General features: G+C 37.1%; 3 long non-coding RNA genes across 4 annotated transcripts; 1 reads left to right on the top strand and 2 right to left on the bottom strand.

Annotated features, from left to right (window-relative positions):
• Positions 1–6,027: 6,027 nt before the first annotated feature.
• LOC121049447 lies at positions 6,028–13,150 on the bottom strand. Its single transcript, XR_005800243.1, has 3 exons — positions 12,839–13,150; positions 6,405–6,489; positions 6,028–6,324 (listed from the first exon to the last, which is right to left on the bottom strand). It is a non-coding gene; the product is annotated as an uncharacterized LOC121049447 (long non-coding RNA).
• Positions 9,766–11,226, top strand: LOC112201968. 2 transcript variants are annotated; one of them, XR_005800242.1, is made up of 6 exons: positions 9,766–9,835; positions 9,959–10,100; positions 10,215–10,320; positions 10,432–10,501; positions 10,599–10,697; positions 10,882–11,226. It is a non-coding gene; the product is annotated as an uncharacterized LOC112201968 (long non-coding RNA). The 2 variants fall into 2 exon arrangements; XR_002937020.2 differs by having other exon boundaries at positions 9,823–10,100.
• A 5,852-nt stretch (positions 13,151–19,002) lies between the features above and the next one.
• LOC112202579 lies at positions 19,003–19,921 on the bottom strand. Its single transcript, XR_005810889.1, has 3 exons — positions 19,871–19,921; positions 19,363–19,422; positions 19,003–19,276 (listed from the first exon to the last, which is right to left on the bottom strand). It is a non-coding gene; the product is annotated as an uncharacterized LOC112202579 (long non-coding RNA).
• Positions 19,922–20,437: the final 516 nt, after the last annotated feature.

Genomic DNA, 20,437 nt, shown 5'->3' with positions numbered 1-20,437 from the left:
AGTTTGGTGTACAGGTCCCCCCAGCATCTAGGACATTTATTATAGCAAGAGCGAGGACTATTCTCGCTAGTGGGATTTCATGTAGATATGAGCAATAGAGGTGCTAAGCATGTAGCAGTATATGGAGCAAGTATTGCATATATGTATGTAGCAATGTAACAAGATAAAATCATGGCGTGTGTTTAGCATGTATATAATATGGAGATGCGAATAATACTTTGCATTTTGTAAGCACGTTTAATAATCATGGAGGCATTTAAAGCATTGCATTAACGTTAAGGCATAGTAAGTGAATATGCTACTAAGATAATCACATTTTGTAGGCATATTCTTAGATTGTGGTAATCAATAAAGCGTGTGAAGTATAACATTAGCTCAGCTTAAGAGTGGAAGTGAGAACTTATCTGGAGCCGTTCGTAAGTGGTAAAGATATTATAGAAAGATTGGAGTTGTCCATATATAAGACTCCTTGTGATCGATAAGTAGTCATCGACAGCTTCCATGAGCAAGAGCATGGCAGTGCTTGGACAATGGCATGAATAAGTCTTTGAAGCTCTAGAAGAGGGACATGTGTATTGTGGTTCCCGTATCGTGAAAATTCGTTCACTCTTGATGGAAGACTAAGACATATGCTTCATTGTTGCTGCCATGTGCATGTCAATATAGAGCTATTGATATAGTAAACAATTGTGAGTGCACAGTCCATGCAACTGTGTATATATATAATGGAGCCCAGACATTAATCATGATGTGAGAACCAAATTGGAATAAGGAAGAATATGCATGCACGTTTCCTTGCAAGGTTGCAACATATATGTTGATTGTGACCTGATTGACATGCATATTCATAGGATATATATTATTTGCCGTAATCAAGGTTACAACTTATGTACGTGGCTAGACTGTGCAAGATGAATACTGGACATGGCATCTCCATGAACACAATGAAGCCTGTGTGCATCACGTGGTTTGGTTTAATTCAAAGATTAAGGAGAGGTGGATACTCCTCGATGTAAAGGTGTACACATAGTAGACTATGTTTTCATACGTAGGACTTGTACGTGGTTAACATTGAGAGATGCTCTGGGTAAAATTGCAACATGTATATGAGGCGTGAACTTGAGCAAATGAATAACGGCTATCGATAGATATATGTACATAGATTATGGGCAATATTTGCACAAGGAGCAGCAGACACACATATAGGCATATGATTATTGATAATTTGAAGAATAGCGAGAGTGTGAATACTTAGCTTTCATTAGTAGGAGATTGCTGCTCGGAGCCAAATGCACTGTTTGGAGCTTCTCTAGGATTTATTCTGAGCTTGGAGAATAGAGCAATGGACTAGCGGGTGTCTAGAGTAAAAGTCTGGGTGCCTGCTGTTTTTAAGTCATCAACCTTTTAATCTCAGTGGAGAGAAGTGTTAGCACATCAATCAAGTCCAACTAACTGAGCTTACTGGTCCCTGCTCTTACAATAGGTGAGACTCATTCAATTAAGAAGATGTGATTTGCCTTCGCTCCCTCAAACTCTTTCGTGAAGACAGAGTGAGCCATCTCCAAATTGTCCGAATTTTGGTGGCAGCACCAAGCTTCGAACTCAGTTCTTTGGGTGCCGAGATCATTTTTCTTTTATCGGTACTTGGTAGAGTTAGACTGGTTAGCGAGACTGAGATAGGTCGAGGCACTGAAATGGAGCAAGGCACCGAGGGTTGCTTGATGGTTACCGAGAGGTGGAAGCGCTGCCAAGGTGGGCCGAGTTGAGGAGGCTACTGGTGGAGCTGCCGATATTGAGAGTTTGATATATGAGTTTGTCATTGACAGGGCCAGCCTTGCTGCTGGGCAACATTGGCAACCGCACAGGGCACAACAAAGAGGTGGCACCAGATTTTTAAAATAAGATTTAATATATATATATATATATATATATAAATAAGTAAGGAACGTTAAAAAAATTGTAGATTTTTAGATGCAATTATTTCAGCATCTTTTCTTCCTTCTTTTTCCAATTGCACGCACGATGCCATTATTCCAGCGTCTCTTACTCTCCCAAACCTTGAAATCAAGCAAATTCTCTATAAATTGGTTTCAATGGTTGTTCAATCCTTCAATTTCTTCTCATCATTTATCATCACCACTCTTTCTCCTATCTATGCTTATGTTCTTCTACGGTGTTCATACGAATTCTTTGGGCTTCCATCAATGTAGGCTGAGGTACAAATCAAAATACATATTAGGTGTTTTTCAATTTTGATTTTGGGTTACTTGATTTCTGGGTTTTGTTGATTGCTAATTCGTTTTCAATTTTCAATATTAGGTGCAATTGGAAGTTGGAGTTCCAAGTCGATCTCGAGTAGAAAAGGAAAAACAAGAGCAAAGTTGATTCCACGTTTTATTGTTCTATGCTCAAGTATCTACATTCAAAGTTTAGTAGATTGGTGTTTGGCTTCTCTTTAGAGATCTCAATTATTGATGACTTCTGTTTTTTCATTTTATTTTATTGATGTATATATATTTTTTGCCCAGGGCCTTGAAAAACTTAGGACCAGCCCTAGTCATTGACGAATGTTGATTCCTTACAAACTTTATGAGAATAACCATTTGATGACGAAAGGATTGAGAATTTGGAAGTGTGGGAGCCTGGTGATTCTACTACTGTTAACTTGTCAACATGCAGAAGACATGAGTGCTTCCCTAGTTTCAGAAAACCTAGCTTGCATGTTCTGAAGCCTTAATCATAATGCCATTTTCAGAAAAAGACTGCTGCCAACATTAGATTAGTGATTGCAAGGATAATTCCATTGCCGATATGGAGAGAATATTTCCGACACTGAAAGGAGATGGTGCCGGGTTACCAAGTTGGAGTGGTGACCAAGTTGCCACACCGGAAGTCACAATACCGAGTTGGAGTGGTGGACACCGAGAGGAGAATGGTTGGGAGCCAAGAAGTTGGAGTCTCGGAGGTTTCAAAATGTCGGCACCAAGTCGAGAGGAGCGCACTTAGCTGAACTGAAAGGAAACCTCAGATTGATTGACCATAAGAAATGGGAAGCATTAATGAAAACCAAGGAATAGGATGATGTATTTATGCTATGGCCCACAGTGTGTAGTCTACACCTATCGTTGTTGAGCATCATTAGGGCATGCAATGATCAACTTTAAGATAAAATAGAAACAAATCATAAAAGGTTACACTACTAGAATTTTTCTCATATTCATCGGCCAGAAACCGATGTAAAAAAAATTTGCACCCATGTGTTAGTGGGTGATGTAAAAGATCGCCAAAAAATAAACATCGGTTAAAAACCGATGTCCCATACAACAATAAACATCGGATTAGATTCCAGAATCGATGTTAAACTGCTATTATGATCACAAATTGGTGTTTTTAGATATTGTTAAACCTTCATATTTATGCATTTAATGCTTAACGAAATATAGGTTCAATAGCACTAGTATTAATTTTAAAATCATTACTCATTCTAGAAACAATGTGTAATATATTTTTAGACATCGGTATTTTTGAAATTTGCCTGCTGTTTATAAGCTTTACGGGTACTTGCCATATATCACACTATTTAAGATTGAATCTACATTCTTTTGTATTACTCTACCGATGTTCATTATTCTGTTAAACATCGTTTCTTTTTATGAAGTGATGTCCATTTTTCTATTAAACATCAGTTTATGAGATTGACACCGATGTTCATCCTTATACCAGACATCGTTTTTCATTTAATAAATCGATGTCCATTGATTTATTTTACATCATTTCTTACTTAAAAAGTCGATGTCCATTGCATTGTTTTACATCGTTTCTTACTTAATAACTCGATGTGAACTGAAAAAAGAGACGATCGATTTTTGTTTCCAATCTGCTGTATCATCTCTTTAATGACATCGTTTTTGTAGTTTAATACTGATTTGAAATAGACGTATGTACATCATGTCCTTCACATGAGCATGATATCCACTAACTTTGTAATTATTGCTGCTACAAAATCGATCTAATCCATATTTGACAACATGAAATTCCAAATAATTTGAATATGGGGCATTGCATTAATTTGTATCCAACATCAGAGATGTTAATAGTTCAAAAAAATAGGCAAAAAGACCCTAACTACGTACTTCAAGGCTAGCCTAAAACATACTATTGCAATAAGTGTACATGTAGTTTTGTTTACAGTTGCTGCAACAGTACAACTACTCCAAAATGGTTTACAAAAAATCTAGCTAGCCTTACTCAAAATCACTTTGCTAGTCAGCATCTACAACAAACTCATAGATGCCACCCTAACAAGAAAAATCAGATACACATATTACCAAATAGCAATGGGATTACACACATTAACAAGAAGTAGAAGTATTGGAATTGGAATTGGAATAATATAGTTACCTTATCAGTAGGTGGAGGAACAATTTCGCTATGCATATATAGTTAAGCTCAAAAAGGTATCAGACCAAAAAAGAGAAACAAAAGAACCATGTTACTAACAGCAGAAATAGCAAAGACAAAACACAATTGACACTTAAGTAATGAAACTTGGAGGATTTGGAAAAAAAATATATAGAGCCCGACACTCAATTTCTCCTTGCACCTCCAGAACAGCAAGTCATTTGCAACTTGGCCATGGTAATTAACCAAAGCTAAATCTAACTCTAGCTATTCTCTTACGGTCCCCTCCTAACATTTTACCTTTCCCATCATATAATCAAACCTCATTCCCCTTGCTAAATTTTTGCTAGCCTAGCTCATATATATGCAATAACATTTGTGTTCCAGTAGTAGTAATTAGCAATTGGAATTTACCTCTTTTTCCATGAGATCCTTCTCTTCTCCCAGCTTCTTTCCCTGTTCTTGCATTACAGCCACACCAGCAAATACATGTTAGACTAACTTGTATTTATTTATGTACTATTAATAAAACCTCATCCATAAATCAAAAACCCCCACACAAAAAAAAAAAAAAAAAAGTTACACCCCAATATGCTGAAAATGGACACAAGTGGTTGTGTGATGAGCTCGCCAAGCGGCACACTAAGATGTGAGCAATTTGGTTTTGGGCTTTATAAACAGTAGTACTTTTCATTCCTTTTCTGATATGAGGTTCTAACAATTTTGTTTATATAAAAAACTCCTCCTTGCTGGTTTTGACAGCTACAGCTAAAGGATATTGTGTCCACAATTAATAAATAAGATCTCCAACAAGGTTAAAGATACTATTGCAAACAAAAACATAATGTTGCACACTTTCTCGTAGGACTATATATAGAACCAACCCCCTTCAATTTTCACCTGAACTTTTACTAGTCATCTTCAGTATAACAAAATTGAGCCTGCATCTAACTTATGAGAAGACTCGTCAAACTCACTTTCTATCTTACTTGAAAACATACAGAGTCAGCTAGCAAGGAAGAAATTACCCATATAAAGATTGATAATATGTTACAAAACTAGCAGTGAGATGGCCATACCTTCTCAATGAGAGCTATTATGGTTTCCATCGTGAACTGCGTCTGCACCAATTATGTAAATATTAATCACGTGAGATAAATCCAGTATCTCACACTTGCAATACGAGACAAGCAAAAGAATTCATAACACTATTCTGGTCTACAAGAGTAAAATAGACACGGAGAGATAACCCAAAACAAACAAACAAAAATGAACAAAATGAACAAATGAAGAAAGGCCATGTACATAATATGCAGGTTGCAGATGAAGAGTAAACCATAAGATCATCTTTGAAAACCTAAACACTATTATAAGTTCACATACTATTTAGATTGTCAAGGTTCAAGGTTTAATAGTTAAACTAGCTTTGAAATTTAACTTTTCTGTCATAAGTTCACATGAGTTCTATATATGAATCGGTCATTTTAATTTACTTTTTCTCATATGCTGGAGCATCTTCTGAACTTGTTATGGAACCAAACAATACAGACTTTTAATTCCACGGTTTGAGAGACCTTGCCTTCTTAGCAAGAAAAATTACAGCATCAACTGTACCCTCTGCATATATTGATCTACCACAAAAATTATGTTGAAACTCAAAAGAAACTCTGCAAAGGAGAAAGTATTCAAAGGAACAAGATTAAAACATTACACAAAAAGCAAACCCAGTCATTTCCTTTGGGATGTCCCAGAGTTTAAGGTATAAAGTAATAAAACACGATCAAAAGAATATAACACCAAAATGAACCTATATTAACTCAAGATAGCAAACAAAGATGATGAGAACACACTGCTTCCCCACTATAATTCATGTAAGCTTGAGGCTTCACCACCAAAATTGGTACCTCTCCAATGGAACCTCTACTGATCACACCAAGAAATCTGAATGAACACCAACACGTATAAGAGTATGAACATAAAAGTTACAAGGACTGAAGACCGACCTATTCCAACCAGTGCCTTTAACTGAATTGTATTCATCACAATGCCCTGCGTTTTGGAAATACTATCTATCATTTCAAAACCAACCTGAGATGCTAAAACCACATGAAAAAGCTTAGTCTCTGCATAGCACATAATCCAAAAATAACTAAACAAATAAATACATGAGAAAATTTACATTGTGCCTAGTTCCATGGTACTTATTTCTAGGGTTACCCAATCCAACAATCACTATGTCAAAAAATGCTTCATACCATACCCCTTATATGACAAAAGACGTTTTTTCTGTTGTCTAACTATTTAACTATTTAGACAATAGTTTTAACTATTTATGTCATCTAAATGGTATCAAAATCAACACCAATTCAACTTTTTCAAGTTTGTTATAATTTAGAAAATTCAGACAACAGATTCTGTTGTCTGAGTAAATGGAAAAATTATTTACCCTTATCTGCCCAAAAAATTATTTTTGGTTGAACTAAAACTTAATGTGAACTAGATGCCTGTACCCCGAGTTTTCTCAAAACTTGGTCAAAAAAACATAAACCTTCTTTCCCTCTCCCTGAGCTACACCCCCGAGCAACTGTAGCTCCCCATTTTGGTTCTCCTCCCCCGATCAGAGACATTCTTTCCCTTTCCCAATTATGGTTATTCTCTCCTTGATCTAGGTTTTCTACATAGAAGAGCCTCATCAACCTCTCCCCAATCTAGGTCAACAAGACACTGTTGGTGGAGTACTTCGATTTCACAAATGATTTCACGGTAAGTCTTATTCTTCGGCTTAGGGTTTCGACCTTGATTTGTGTTGGCTTTTATGGCTTCCTTGGGATATCGATTTGGGGTTTTAGGGTTTCTTTGGGATATGGAATTGGAGGTTTCCTTTGAAATTAGATTTGGGATAACGATTTAGAGAGGGGGTGATTGAAATAGAATTGGGTTTTATTCTGGTTTATGGATTTGGGGATGGTTTATGGTTCATTTCGATTTGGGATGGTTTATGGTTAATCAAAATCTAAGGCTCTGACTCCTCTCCAATAATGCTCCTCCCTCTCAATCTTCAGCCTCCATGGCTCTATCTCTGATGCCTGAGATTCAGTTCCTCGTTTTTTCTGTTGGGTTTTTTGAAATTTTTACTTCTTATTGATTGGGACATTGGGTATATGAAATCTATGTTTGGGTTTATTGATTGGATGGTTGCTGGCTTGCTGCAATTGCTTATTGTTTGGAATTGATGCTTTGTTAATGGAGTGATGGTTGTTTGACGTTTACTTAAACAATTGCTGATTGTTTAATTGTTTGGATTATACATGCGAGTCCGTGAGCTTGTTTATTCAGTTTGATTGTCTGGTATTATACCTGCGAGTTTGGTTTATATGAATCTCAATTTGTTGAGCCAGGTTGTTAAATTCTCTAGTTATGCATGTTAAGTTTTCAGGTCGATTGGCAAAGTTTGCCAATTAAGTCAAGTTTCAAAGATTATGTTTTCCAGTTTTCAGTGTCTTCCTTGCCTCTCCGATCCAAGTGAGCTTTTTCTTCAACACCCTTTTTGGATTTTTCATAAAGCCAGAAATTAAAAACGTAATCTTTACTGTTACTTAGTTATGTTGAATCCCAACTCAACCAAAGGTCGTTTCTTTTTGTTAGTTTTGTTGTTTTTTTTGGTGGAGCTTGACTTTTTTCTTACATGGGAATATTGTTACTTTTTGTGTTTGGTTGGTGGGTTTCGTTCGGAGGTCTGCTTTGGGTTTAAAAGCTGCATTTGTGATGCTGCATCTGATAGGTTTGATAGAGAAAACTAAAAGAGAATCATGGTATGCTATTTCTTCTTTACTCTTTGTTTATCTTGTGTTTTAATTGCATGTCAAATTGTGGAGTGGAAAGTATAGCCTATTTGTGCACTGGGTTACTCTGAATGGATATCCCCTATTCCAGTTGCATTGAAATGGGAAGACAAGTAATTGGAATTCTGAATTTAGGATCAGGAAGTTAACTTTATCATATATGCACAAATGGGTTTCAATTGGTGTCTCAAATTAGTGTAAATTAGGTAGAGCTTGTTATATATTCAGCAATGTGTGCATTGTGTTGTGTGTAAAAGGAGGCAATTTATAATTGCAAACAAATTGGTGGAACATATGAAATGTGAAAATAAATATACTTAAAGGGCACAACTAACTGGGTCATCATAATTGAATTGCTTTATGAGTGTTTTCCTGTCATGCTTTGTCTTTCTTATTTCTTTATCTTTCTATTCTATCATTTTTCAGGTATACAGGAACCTATTTGGCTCTTTTTGTGATTACATTGGTTCAATACTTCATTACTTTTGGTTCTTCTTCTGGGTAAATCTAATTGCATTCCGAATCTGAACAATTTTATGTATATTTTTTTAAAATTTTACTACTCTTCTAGAATTATATACGTGACATCAGTTTTAATATCCAGCTCTCCAAGCTAAATCCTATTTTTCGGCATTACAGATGTTTAGACAAAGTAGTTCTGCAGCTGAAGGAAAACGGTGTAGACCCAAGTCCTTGGAGGCTTTGCACTGTGACTCAAGTAGAGGAAGTAAAGATTCTATTAAAACTTATTCCAATCCGAGGGGACACGTTTCTAATATGTTCTAAGATTTGCATGTTTGATACTCTTTTTTGGGTTTGAATGAGTTATCACGTATATATGCTTGGTAGGAGAATGTGAAGTTTCGTATGTTGCATTTCTTTAATAATGTGTTTTTATGCAAATTTTGAGTCTTTAGCTTCATTTTGATATTGGTTTTTGCTATTACTATATGTTTTTATGCAAAGCATGGGAATGTTCTATATATCTGTATAACTACAAAAGTTTCTAGGTAAGGGGTAGCAAAATCAAATATCTCAATTCATTTATACAAAAACAATAAAGTTTGGTACTCTACTACTTTCCTAGTATAGGCAGAACTAGTTTTTGTTGAATTCATATATCTACTAGTCTAGTACCACACTACTGTTTAATACTAGTATCTTCAGGTGTAGATAGAGGTAATGCATACTGCAAACTGCAAAATGCCTTTTTGCACTATTTTTATGTCTGCTCCTTGAAAAGTTTGCCCGGCTATCTGAGGGCCTGTAAGTAAATAAATGAAGTAACAATAACGTAGACACCTCCTGTGGCCCTCCAGAATGGTCGAAGGTCTATGTTTAAAATTTCTAGTTGGCTCTCCCTTTCAAATGGATATTCAAATAGAAATATATCTTTCCCTTAAGCTATTCTGTTACATCCATCATTTTTTGTTTTATTCTATTTGTGCAATCTGAACTTGTTGTATACTACATACTGCTGATCATGTTTTTATGTTGTTGTTGGTGCTATGTAGTGAAAGCTTGGAGTTAGGCTCATTAGGCTAGCATTGGAAGCAAATGATTGGCTTAGCTCTGACTTAAACAAATTGAAGGTAAGTATTTATAATCATCACAGAGTTCGTTCTTCTTTTTATTTTTGTGAACTTTCTGTTCTGGAAGCACATGAATTATTGGAATTTTATAGTTCTGGTTTAGCATGTTTCATTGTGTTATAGAATTGGATGTGGTTGGCCTTATCAACCCTGCACCCACCGGTATAATTGGATGTGGAAATCCCACTGAACGGGCACGGTCTATGTCAAATCTGCACATGTTAGGAAAACCGGGGCAAATATTTTTGGTTCCATATAACTCAGGGTATGTAATCAGTATTACTACAATGTTAGGCATGTTATATTGCTTGTTGATAGCTTCTATGTATAGATTTAATGGACTTATTTAAAAAAAAAAATTTTACATCTTTTCCTATAGTGCTCATTGGATGTTGTCGGTGGTGAACCCCGATGAAGAAGTCGTGCATTTCATAGATCCGCTAAAAAAGCGATTGTGCTGGTGAATGGAAAACTATTGTCGACAAGTAAGTCTGCTTTCCAATTTTTTTTTTACTATATTGATAAGTTGATGTTGTTTCTTCATGTACTGAACTTGCTGCTTACTAATTATAATTTTTGTGATCATCATTTTCAAGCTCCATTAAAATCTTCAATGCCCAAAAGGGTAGGAAAGGAAGGAAAATAATCTAATGGAAGAATCTTGCTGTAAGTTGGTTGGAATTTTTGTAGTCTCCATTAAGTCGTACTTCCTCATATGGTATGGTATATTTCCCGATGGTTAATCTTAAATTATTATTTTCAGGGTATTCCGGAGCAAACTGATTCTAAGACCTGTGGTTATTTCATCATGCGTTATATGAAAGAAATTGTGGAGGACAAGAACTTGGAGTTTGCTACCAAGGTAAGAATGATCAACTGCATAATTTGCTGCTTTTAGAGGTATTTCATCATAGGTACTTCCATATAATGGACTTGCTGCATTTGCTTCTCAAATTTAATGAACTTTATTATGTCCAAAACTGAAATATGCCTATAATCTGAAATCTGATTGCATCATAATAACTTGCTGCATTTGCTTGTTCCAGTGGGAAAGGAAATCAAATCTTGCTTACACACAGGAGGATATTGATGTGGTTCGAGCTGAATGGGAAAATCATGTTATGCAGTTCTAACTTTGGTTCTGTTTAAGGTAGATGAGTAGCACTTGGAACTGCTTTTGTGCATTTATATATAACTGATGGAAAGTGTTGATGAACCTAAATTATGCATGCAGTTGCTCTGCCTAGCTACTCTTTCTTTACCTTATAGGTTTTTGACTTAGTGCATTAGGTAAATGATCGAGATAAGATGGTTTTTTGGTTCTCTCGATCGTTATGTAACTATTGGCTAGGTTTAGAGTTGGAACTATGGATTGTATTTTGGATGATGTTGATGCAATGAAAACTAGGCATCATTTTGAATGCTGATTTTAGTCCAATTTTATGGTTTTGATGATTGTAAATGAATGATGTTGAAATGATTGAAAGGCAACAGATATATGCAGGTTTCACAATTTATGTTGTATCAAGAAAATAGAAACAACAGAAACAAATAGATCATTTGTTGTTTCTACCAACTTCAAACAACACAAAAGTAGAGTTCAAACAGCTCTCAGACAACTGAAGTAGGTGGTTGATACGTTGTTTCTACCTACTTCAAACAACAAAAAAAGTGGAGTTCAAACAACACCCAGACAACAGAAGTAGGTGGTTAATCTATTATTTCAAACTACTTCAAACAACATAAAAGTATACTTCTAATCACTCTCAAACAATATAATTAAATGGCTCTTGTATTTCTATTAACACTCAAACAACAGAACATAATTAAAACAATAGTTGAAAGTCCAATCAAACGACAGAAAAATGAGAATGAATACTACTTCAGACAACAGAAATTTGAGTAAGACTATACTCCAAGTGAGATTCAGACAACATAAAAAAACTAAAACCGTAGTTGGAAATCAAATCTAACCACAAGAATCAGAATTATATATAGTCCAAACAAATCTCAATCAACATAACTCATGGTATAAATGTTGTTGCATACGAAATCAGTTGACATATAACTGTCATTGTGCTTTCAATCAGACGACAGAAGCATCAACTAGGCTTCAATATTGGTTTAATCAAACGACAGAAACAACAAAAACTCCGTCATGTTACATTAACTACATCGACGGTTATTTTTTTAATTTGTCGATGAAGTGAATTTCCAACGATATTAATATGTAGTGGTAAGATGTTTCAGACGACAGATAGACCCTGATTCTTCAATATTAGGTACTTCAGACGACAGTACCTTAAACTGAATCTGTTGTCTGAGTGCATTATCAACGACGGAGAATATTTGTCGTCTGAGTGGCTTAGAGACGGCAGCCACCTAGACAACAGATGTTTACTTCATCAGACGACAGATCATATCTGTCGTCTGAAGGCTTTTTTGGCATAGTGAATCATCCAAGGAGTATATTCCACTTTAAATCTATCGCTATTCTCCGGCAAGGAAGCTTGTACAGAAAAAATTGTTGAAACTGAACACTTATTCAGAAAACGAGTTCTACCGGGTCTTCATGGATATGATATATGCAACACGTTTACATGGACAAAACCAGGACAAACATATCAGATTACAATTTGTGGAGAAATTGACCGGTAACAAAAAAGTAGAGTAGGTTTCACTTACAGGGTACCGAGAGCTTCTTCAGTTCGAGGCAATGGCGGTGACAGCGAGCTCCAAAGGGTGGGAAGACTAGTAGCAGAGGAAAAGAGAGAGACCGCTACCATGGATAGAATATAGCAACTAGTACAATGAGAGCTCTATATGGTTCTTATCAGAGCCCAAGTAGATGCGTTTTGCAACAAAGGGATGAATGATTAATTGAGAATATATTGAAGCAGCTATGAAGAGCCAATTACATGGATAGCTAAAGTATAAAGAAGTCAAATTTAAGAAAACCCATACAAATTTTAAGGAGAAAAGTGATGAAACAAGATTCCTCACCTCGATGTATAAAATGAAGAAGGTGGAGCGTGAGACTGGAACAGCTGCCGGGTTTGAGATCCGTAAATTTTGAGATCTCGCCGCACTTGATGTTGACCTCTTCGAGCTTGTAGGGGTACAAGGAGAAGTAGCGTCAGTGAAAATATTTGCGTTCAACCCTCACAGCAGCCATTGATTTCCCATATTTGACTGACAGATTGAGAGAAGGATTGGTTCATAGAAGCAATCGATTTCCCCAATTTGAGAGAGAGATTGAGAGAAGGGTTCTTTGCCTTCTTTCAGTCTTCTGAGATCCAAGAGAGAGAGAGAGAGAGAGAGAGAGAGAGAGCTTACTCATGGAGGTGATGGCGCCAGCAAGGGGGCGGAGGCGGTCAATGAGAGAGAGAGCTAGTAACGAGAGTGAGCAGAGGAGAGGGAAGTGGTGGTGGCTATGGAAAGAGAGTGGAAGAGGAAGGAGGAGTGGGCTAGGGTTCAGGGAATAGCAAGAGAGAAAATGGGTCGCCAGTCTTCAATTGCGAAGTTAGAGATAAAGTGAGTTGGAAAAACAATAAGTGTGGGGAATGAAAATTTTGTTCCCCGCATTCTTGAAATTTTTTTAACTTAGTCTTTCAGCGCGTTTTTGAAAATTTTTGAATGAAAATATAGACATCGGTCAGCAGTAAAAAGCAATGTCAGTTATATGCATACAAATCGGTTTTTGAGGAATCGATGTTAATGACATTGTTTTACATCGCGTGTATTTCTCACCGATTTAATTGTAATGATGTCTATGAGCATAATTCTAGTAGTGTTATGTTTGTATCATATGATGAAGATATAAAGTTACGTATGATAGAAACAAATTATTCAAGAGAGGAGATGATTAATCTAGAATCATGGCTGACATAATAACCAGTGTAATTGTGTTTGGTCAAGTAACATATGGGTGATATGGGTGTACAACCCATGCTAGTCACGAGGATATGGAGCTAGCGATATATATAACTTAGTTAAATAAGTTGAGAATCATTTCAAACATGTGTCCGCTGATTAGCTAGCGTGGCCCATGCCGCCAGTAGAGAGACACGCTAGTGTCAGTAATAATTGATAATGCTTTGTGTCGTTGTGCTGTGCAACAAGTATAATGACTCGAAAAGATAGAGCAGAGAATCAGAAATTATATAATCGAAGGACTTAGCTTTGCTTTCTCGCTGTCGGTTTCTTCTCTGCCTCAGAGGTCTAGATTGCAGATATGTTAGACTCTCGGCGGGGAGGGACACAGCTTGATTCCTAGACGAAAGATTGTAGATAGGTGCGCAGAGTAATTGTGCTTATCAGTGCATATAATTGCCCATATTGCAACTTGATATCCTTGGCTCTTGGAATTGCAGCAGCTGGGGAATTGGCATGCTGTATATATATTAGCCCCCACTCTTGGTGCGAAGATTGGTGATATATCATCTCCACCACACAGACACAGAGAGCCAAGAATAGAGACATCAAAAGGTCCTCTCTGAGTTCACAAAGCTTTAATCTTTCTTGGTGTTATGGTCTCTGTTCAGAGAAGGCTTAATACCCAGCACTAGAGATAAGGAGAAAGACTTGTTCCCCTATTACATATATAGGAGGTGAAAGCAAGCATAGCAGCGTTCGGTTTTGGTTATATGGCGATGCTCAGTTTTTGTCAACATCACGTATGGCTCGCAATGCAATTTAGGTGGACCTCGTTAGGCGATGCCTAGAGCGATAGTTAAGAGAGAAGCGATACCGAGTGCTGGGCAATGGTCGCTTAGGGTTACGATACCGAGGGAGAGTTGCAGTAGCGACAGTTGTTGATCACTAAGAGACGTGATACTGAAAGATTGTCGATGGGTGTCACTCTGATTCGAAGCCGAGTTTAGTAGTAGACCTGGCGATATCGAACGGGTGTCTGAAACTATTGTGCCATCTTGTCCAAGGCGATGGGTGTCGATAGTATTCTCTTTGTTTTTGCTTTGTTGCTGTCACCAATGATCGAGCCAAATAGGCGAGACCTAGAGTTGTTCGGTTATGTCGGAGAGCATTACCACGTGTGCTGGTGAAGGCCCAATTCGAGGGCTAGCTGCAACTTAGTATAATCGGCAATGCATATCGATCAAGTCACTAAGAGCTGTTGGGAGCACTGAGATGAAATAGGAACCCGAGTTTGATTTCGCACTTCTAAAGCTTGCCTTGAACCCAAGTCTAGCATTTTAATCAAATGGCGGTAGTGGCGGCACGTGGGCGCGCGAGTTCATTGCGGTGGAGATAATACAATCTAGAGGCAGATCAAAGTCCCCCAGTCTCGACCACTTTCTGAGATGGAACTGAAGGCCGGTTTGATTCCTTCTTTTCCCTCGAATTTCCTCTCATGCTTGAATTCCTAATTGTGATGCTTGCAGAAACAGAGTCAGAATGATGACGATGAATGGAAAAGAGGGGAACACAGCTATTCTTGAGCGGTAATAGGGAAAACAACTCTGGGTGTCCAGAGTATTTCTGGTTGGCGTTGTCGCAGCGCGTGGGCTGACTCTGGGTATTGCCGGACGACATTTAGGTCAAGCTAGACTCGCTGGAGGACAGTGAGTCCTCTAAAGGTGGAGGTGAGCTGCGTTGTGGTGCTAGAGATCATACAAGGAGTTTCTCTCTCCTCAAAAATCATTATTTATTGAAGCTCATAAGCATTAAAAAGTTGATTTTTTCAAAAACCCATAACCCTTTTACATTGGATTGAGATTGTAGAAGGTGAGCTGCATGATGGTGTGAGAGAGCAGTCATGGGTTAGAGAGAAAATTCCAGATCCACTTTCTCTCTCCTCAAAACTCAATATGAACAGAAACCCATAAGGTAAAATCTTTATTTTGATGTGAGGGAGATTAAGATCAAGAAAGATATGTGCACATAAAGATGTGTGGGAAGAGAAGACATTGGATGCCCGAAAGAAAAAATTTCAGCTAGATTCTGAAATTGCTCCGTGGTGAGCTCGTGGCACCATCATAGGGCTCCTTCTCGAGCCAAATGTTTCTGTGATAGAAACGGGGTTGTCGTGAGAGCTTCCATCTCCGAGATCCGATACCTGTCAACCATGAACAGAGGTCAAAGAAAAGACCGGGCTAGCCGGCCTTGGACCCTTCGATACCTAAGTCAGATACATGTAAGAATGTAGATTAGGTAGGAGTAAATGGAGAGTGGTGGCTTACATTAAATGAGTGGAGAGACATGTATTTATAGTGTGGGGATGGGCTTGTCACCCCTTTGTTTCCAATGTGGGACTAAGTGTGGCCTACCCGATACCACTAGTGTATGGTATCGACATTGTGTCTAGGTGTTATCGGCATCATTTTAAGTAGCTAGTGAGCCTTGTTCTTCCGATATTTTTGCCTAGGCGGTATATATACCAACATAAAATGTAACGCTCACTAGGAGCATACCAAAAACAACAATACGATGACAAAAATAGGTTCTGAACCTAACACTGCTGCACAACTCGCCTCGATCTTAACCTGGTGGTCCTGACCTTTAGGAATAACCCCTACACCATGGAATAGTGCATCGGGTTGCAAACAACAAACCCGGTAAGCTTTTTAAGCTCGTATATGTAAACTGAAATAAAATGACTTAAACCCGCATGCTTAGCAATTTCTCAACTCAAGAATAAATTAAAGCAATCCGAAATTAACTCCACAATTTAGTAAGAACTCAAGTCCCTCAATGGACAATAAAAGAAAGAAACCACCCGAAACTCTCTTTTAAAAATGTATACTCATGGGCCTCAAGTAACTTCATGTGTTGCCCCCATTCAATACAATGGCAGACAAATTAGAGTTCGAACTGAATCGTAACCTGTCACCCGGCCAAAGTTATGTCATCCGATATACTTGCCTCAATTGTAGCCCGCCACTCGACCAAAGTTATGGCATCTGATATACTTATCTCAATCGTAGTCCGTCACCTGACCAGAGTTATGGCATCCGATATACTTGTCTCTGTCACTACTATAACACTAGACCGAAATATTTAGAAGTCACACATGACTCCAAATGTTACCCAAAACTCAAATACTCTTTCACATAATAACATCAACAATTACATGACATATATGGATGGAAAGCTTGTTTCAAGACGAAGAGATCGATACCAATTTCGTGGCCATAGGTGGCCGAATGAAACGGAGATGAAACTAGGAAGCTAAACCGGCGAGAGAGGAAAAATCTGAAAAATTATGGAGACTTTCCCGAAATGGAAAGTTAGCTTGTTAATTATAGAGCACGATTTTAGCATAATTGCAAAACTGCCACTCATTTGAAACCCTTATATCTTTTTCATTACAACTCCGATTTTAACCTGCCATGTGTCCATGAACTCAGTTTAATGTCCTTTACAACTTTCATGAATAAAGTTTTCAGAGAAACCCAACGAATAAAAAATCAACCTTTTGACCCCTCAAAAATAAACATTTCAAGTAATTATTCATTTGAAATACTTCCACCTCATCCTCAAACTACGTACTCGTACCAACAATAACTGAATAAATTTCAGAAAAATCATCAGAAAATAATAACGAATTTCCGGGGTATTACAATTATGTACATGAAAAATGGGATTATGCAGTAGTGATGTTTTTACACCATATTATTCTTGATTCTTCAAATTGATCAAAATTTCAGGCAAAAGACGATAAAAGTGTTTTCATATACTTATTTAAGAATTTTAGAAGTGAAGTGATGAATTTATTATTTGATTCAAGCTTATATTTCTTTGAAAGAAAAGAACTTCTCAAGAACAAAGGGCACAAACTTTTTGTGTGAGGAACTTAGTTGAGTTTTGTTTTCAACTAAGGAAGCTTCCGATCAGTTTTTCATTTGATCTTGAAGCTTAAGACCATCTCCAACGGAGATGTCAATTGCCATGTGGAAGCCCAACGTTAATATTTGACAGCCCAAACCCTTCTCCAACCCGTCTGTTTTTCACACGTGGATTAGACCAAACTCTCTCCTCTGTCAAATTTGACAGCCCCTTCTCTTTCTGTCATTTAATTTTTTATTGTTTCGTACTCTCTCTCGGTACGGTGCGTCTCTCTCTCCTCTTTCACCGTTTTTCTTCCTTCATCTCACCCAGAACTTCAAACACTTTGCATGTCTTCAAATTTCTTCTCTCTTCTTGAATTACCGGAACATGGATCAAAGATGCTCAGATTCATCTTCAGATGCTGCGAATGAAGAATTTTGGAATCTTGCCAATTCATCATCAGACGAGGAATTGATGAATTTGCAGATTATTGCTATACAAGAGAATGGAAGAAGAAGGCATCGGGGCTCAGTTCCTGGTCGCACATATAAAGATAGACAATGATTGCAAGGCCATCAAACCACTACACCAATTTTGTTATCAGACAACGGCAGAAAACCGTTGTGTGATTTGAAGACTAACCGTTGTAGAGTGAGCCGTTGTCTGATGAAAAATCAGACAACGGTGGAACACAGTTGTGTGATAAACACACAGACAACAGGTATGTGTTAAAACTGTTGTGTGATAGCTCGGCAGATGCCAAGCGCGCAGCAGTTGAGGGGCGTCTTCAGACAACAGTGCCAGTTTGCAACCGTTCTATGTTAATCATATCAGACAACATTTTTTTATTTTGTCTGTTGTCTGATTGCTCTTCAAACTTCAGTTCTTAAACTATATCTGTTGTGTGATTAACTTTAGGACAACAGAGTTCAATTGCTTCTGTTGTGTGATTAACTTGTAGGACAACAGAGTTCAATTAATTTTGTTGTGTGATTAGGTTTTAAGACAACAGAGTTCAATTAATTCTGTTGTCTGAGTATTAATCAGAAGACACTGATTCGTTAAAAACCGATGTGTGATATATTGATTACAATGTGTTTTTCTCCCATTTTTGGTCATTCAGACAACAGGCAGTGATCATTAGCTTTGGTCTGTTGTGTGATCATTTGAACATTCCATTCCTAAATTAGATTGTGCATTCATTTGGTCTATTTATGAAATGAACAGTACTCTATCAAATACAAACATTGCAAACCATCAAATGATTCATATAACCATTACTAATTTAAACTTCAAAAGCAAAAGGGATGCATTTCCCAATCATTGAAACCAACATTTTACACAAGAAAAGCATTCTAGTGCATGCCTATCTACTTGGGACATCAAAAAGCTGATACACATATATATTGTTTCAAAACATGCCACATATGGTGCATGACAATGTACCAGCAGACAAGCACAAAGAAAGATGCTTTCCTTCACAAAAATGGACTAGCAACAAGTGCGCTACTTCATGGCTCATGCACATATGTGTTGACAACAAACTTCCCCCACTCATTTCGCACTTGATCAGTATCCGCTTGGGTGTATTGGCTGCTACCACTCATTTCGATGGAGCATTTCTTTAGCTTTATAATATGCTAAATCATGGATCTACAAAATAAGAAAGCATTACTAGGGAAAGTTATATCAACATAGAGTAATTGCTTAGAACAAAATAATAGTCATAGTCGTCATACCTTTTCAACTTTAACTGCCATATCATACTCATGGTTATTCCCCATGCTTAAAGTAGTAGACTGTACCAAACAGAACATGTTAGGACTTCAACATTTATCCTTTATAGGGAAATTTGATAGATTATGGAATGCAAAGTAAAAATTGTAATTCACTACCTCATTCTAAATTTCCAGCAAGATACAAAGGGAATTGATTTTTTTGAGAGGGGCATATTTTAACACAAATATATAGAGTAATCAACCAAACTGAAAAGGCAAAACAGTACAGCAAAAAAAAACCAACTCTAGACAACAAATACAATATTATAACTAAAAAGAACAAACAAAGGTATGGAGGCTAAAGAAGCTCATATTAACAAAACCTTTCCAGTTAGAAGCTCAATATCCCTATTTTAACAAAATGAATAAGGGAAAATAGAATCAAAGAAGTTTTAGACGGCACATGAGAAATATCTATATCTCTAACACAAGTCATGACCAACTCTTGAATGCAAAGAAAGAAGAATACCGCATTGCTGTGATAATATATTGCAGGACAATCATCAGGTCCCCACCCATCCTGAATAACCATTCGTGTAGCTATCTGTTGCAAATTGAGTAAAAGAGTGAAGGGAATTAGAGAAATGATTATGCATTGCATATCCTCTAAGATTATTTTTTGCTTTACATTAATACCCTTGAAAAACAAAAAGCATAGAATGAAATCAACCTCCTGTGCTTGCATTAAGGTGCATGTTCAGAGAAAGAACAGTTAAGAAAACTAGGTTTTGCTATTTATGAATCATCAGGTTCATACCTTTGACTTATGTCGATTAGCAGCAACAAATTGGGAAACTTTGCTTGCACTCAATGAACTTGCATGAGCCTGGTTAGCGCCTTTAGCATTTACAGGGTCATCATCAAAATCATCATACGATTCAGCTTCCTGTTCAATTCTAAGTTGGTTGAATTAGTTTGCACAATGGAGGAAATGAGTTAAATTACAAAGTATAAGAGTAAAGTCAAACCCATTTAATGGTTTCAGATGTTTCTGGGGTCTATCAGTTCTTGGAGTGATGGAATTGAAAATACCCTT

This window comes from Rosa chinensis, chromosome 5 (genome assembly GCF_002994745.2).
Source record: "Rosa chinensis cultivar Old Blush chromosome 5, RchiOBHm-V2, whole genome shotgun sequence".
NCBI lineage: Eukaryota > Viridiplantae > Streptophyta > Magnoliopsida > Rosales > Rosaceae > Rosa > Rosa chinensis.
The sequence above is the reverse complement of the archived record's forward strand: the minus strand, read 5'-3'. Positions and strand labels throughout refer to the sequence as shown.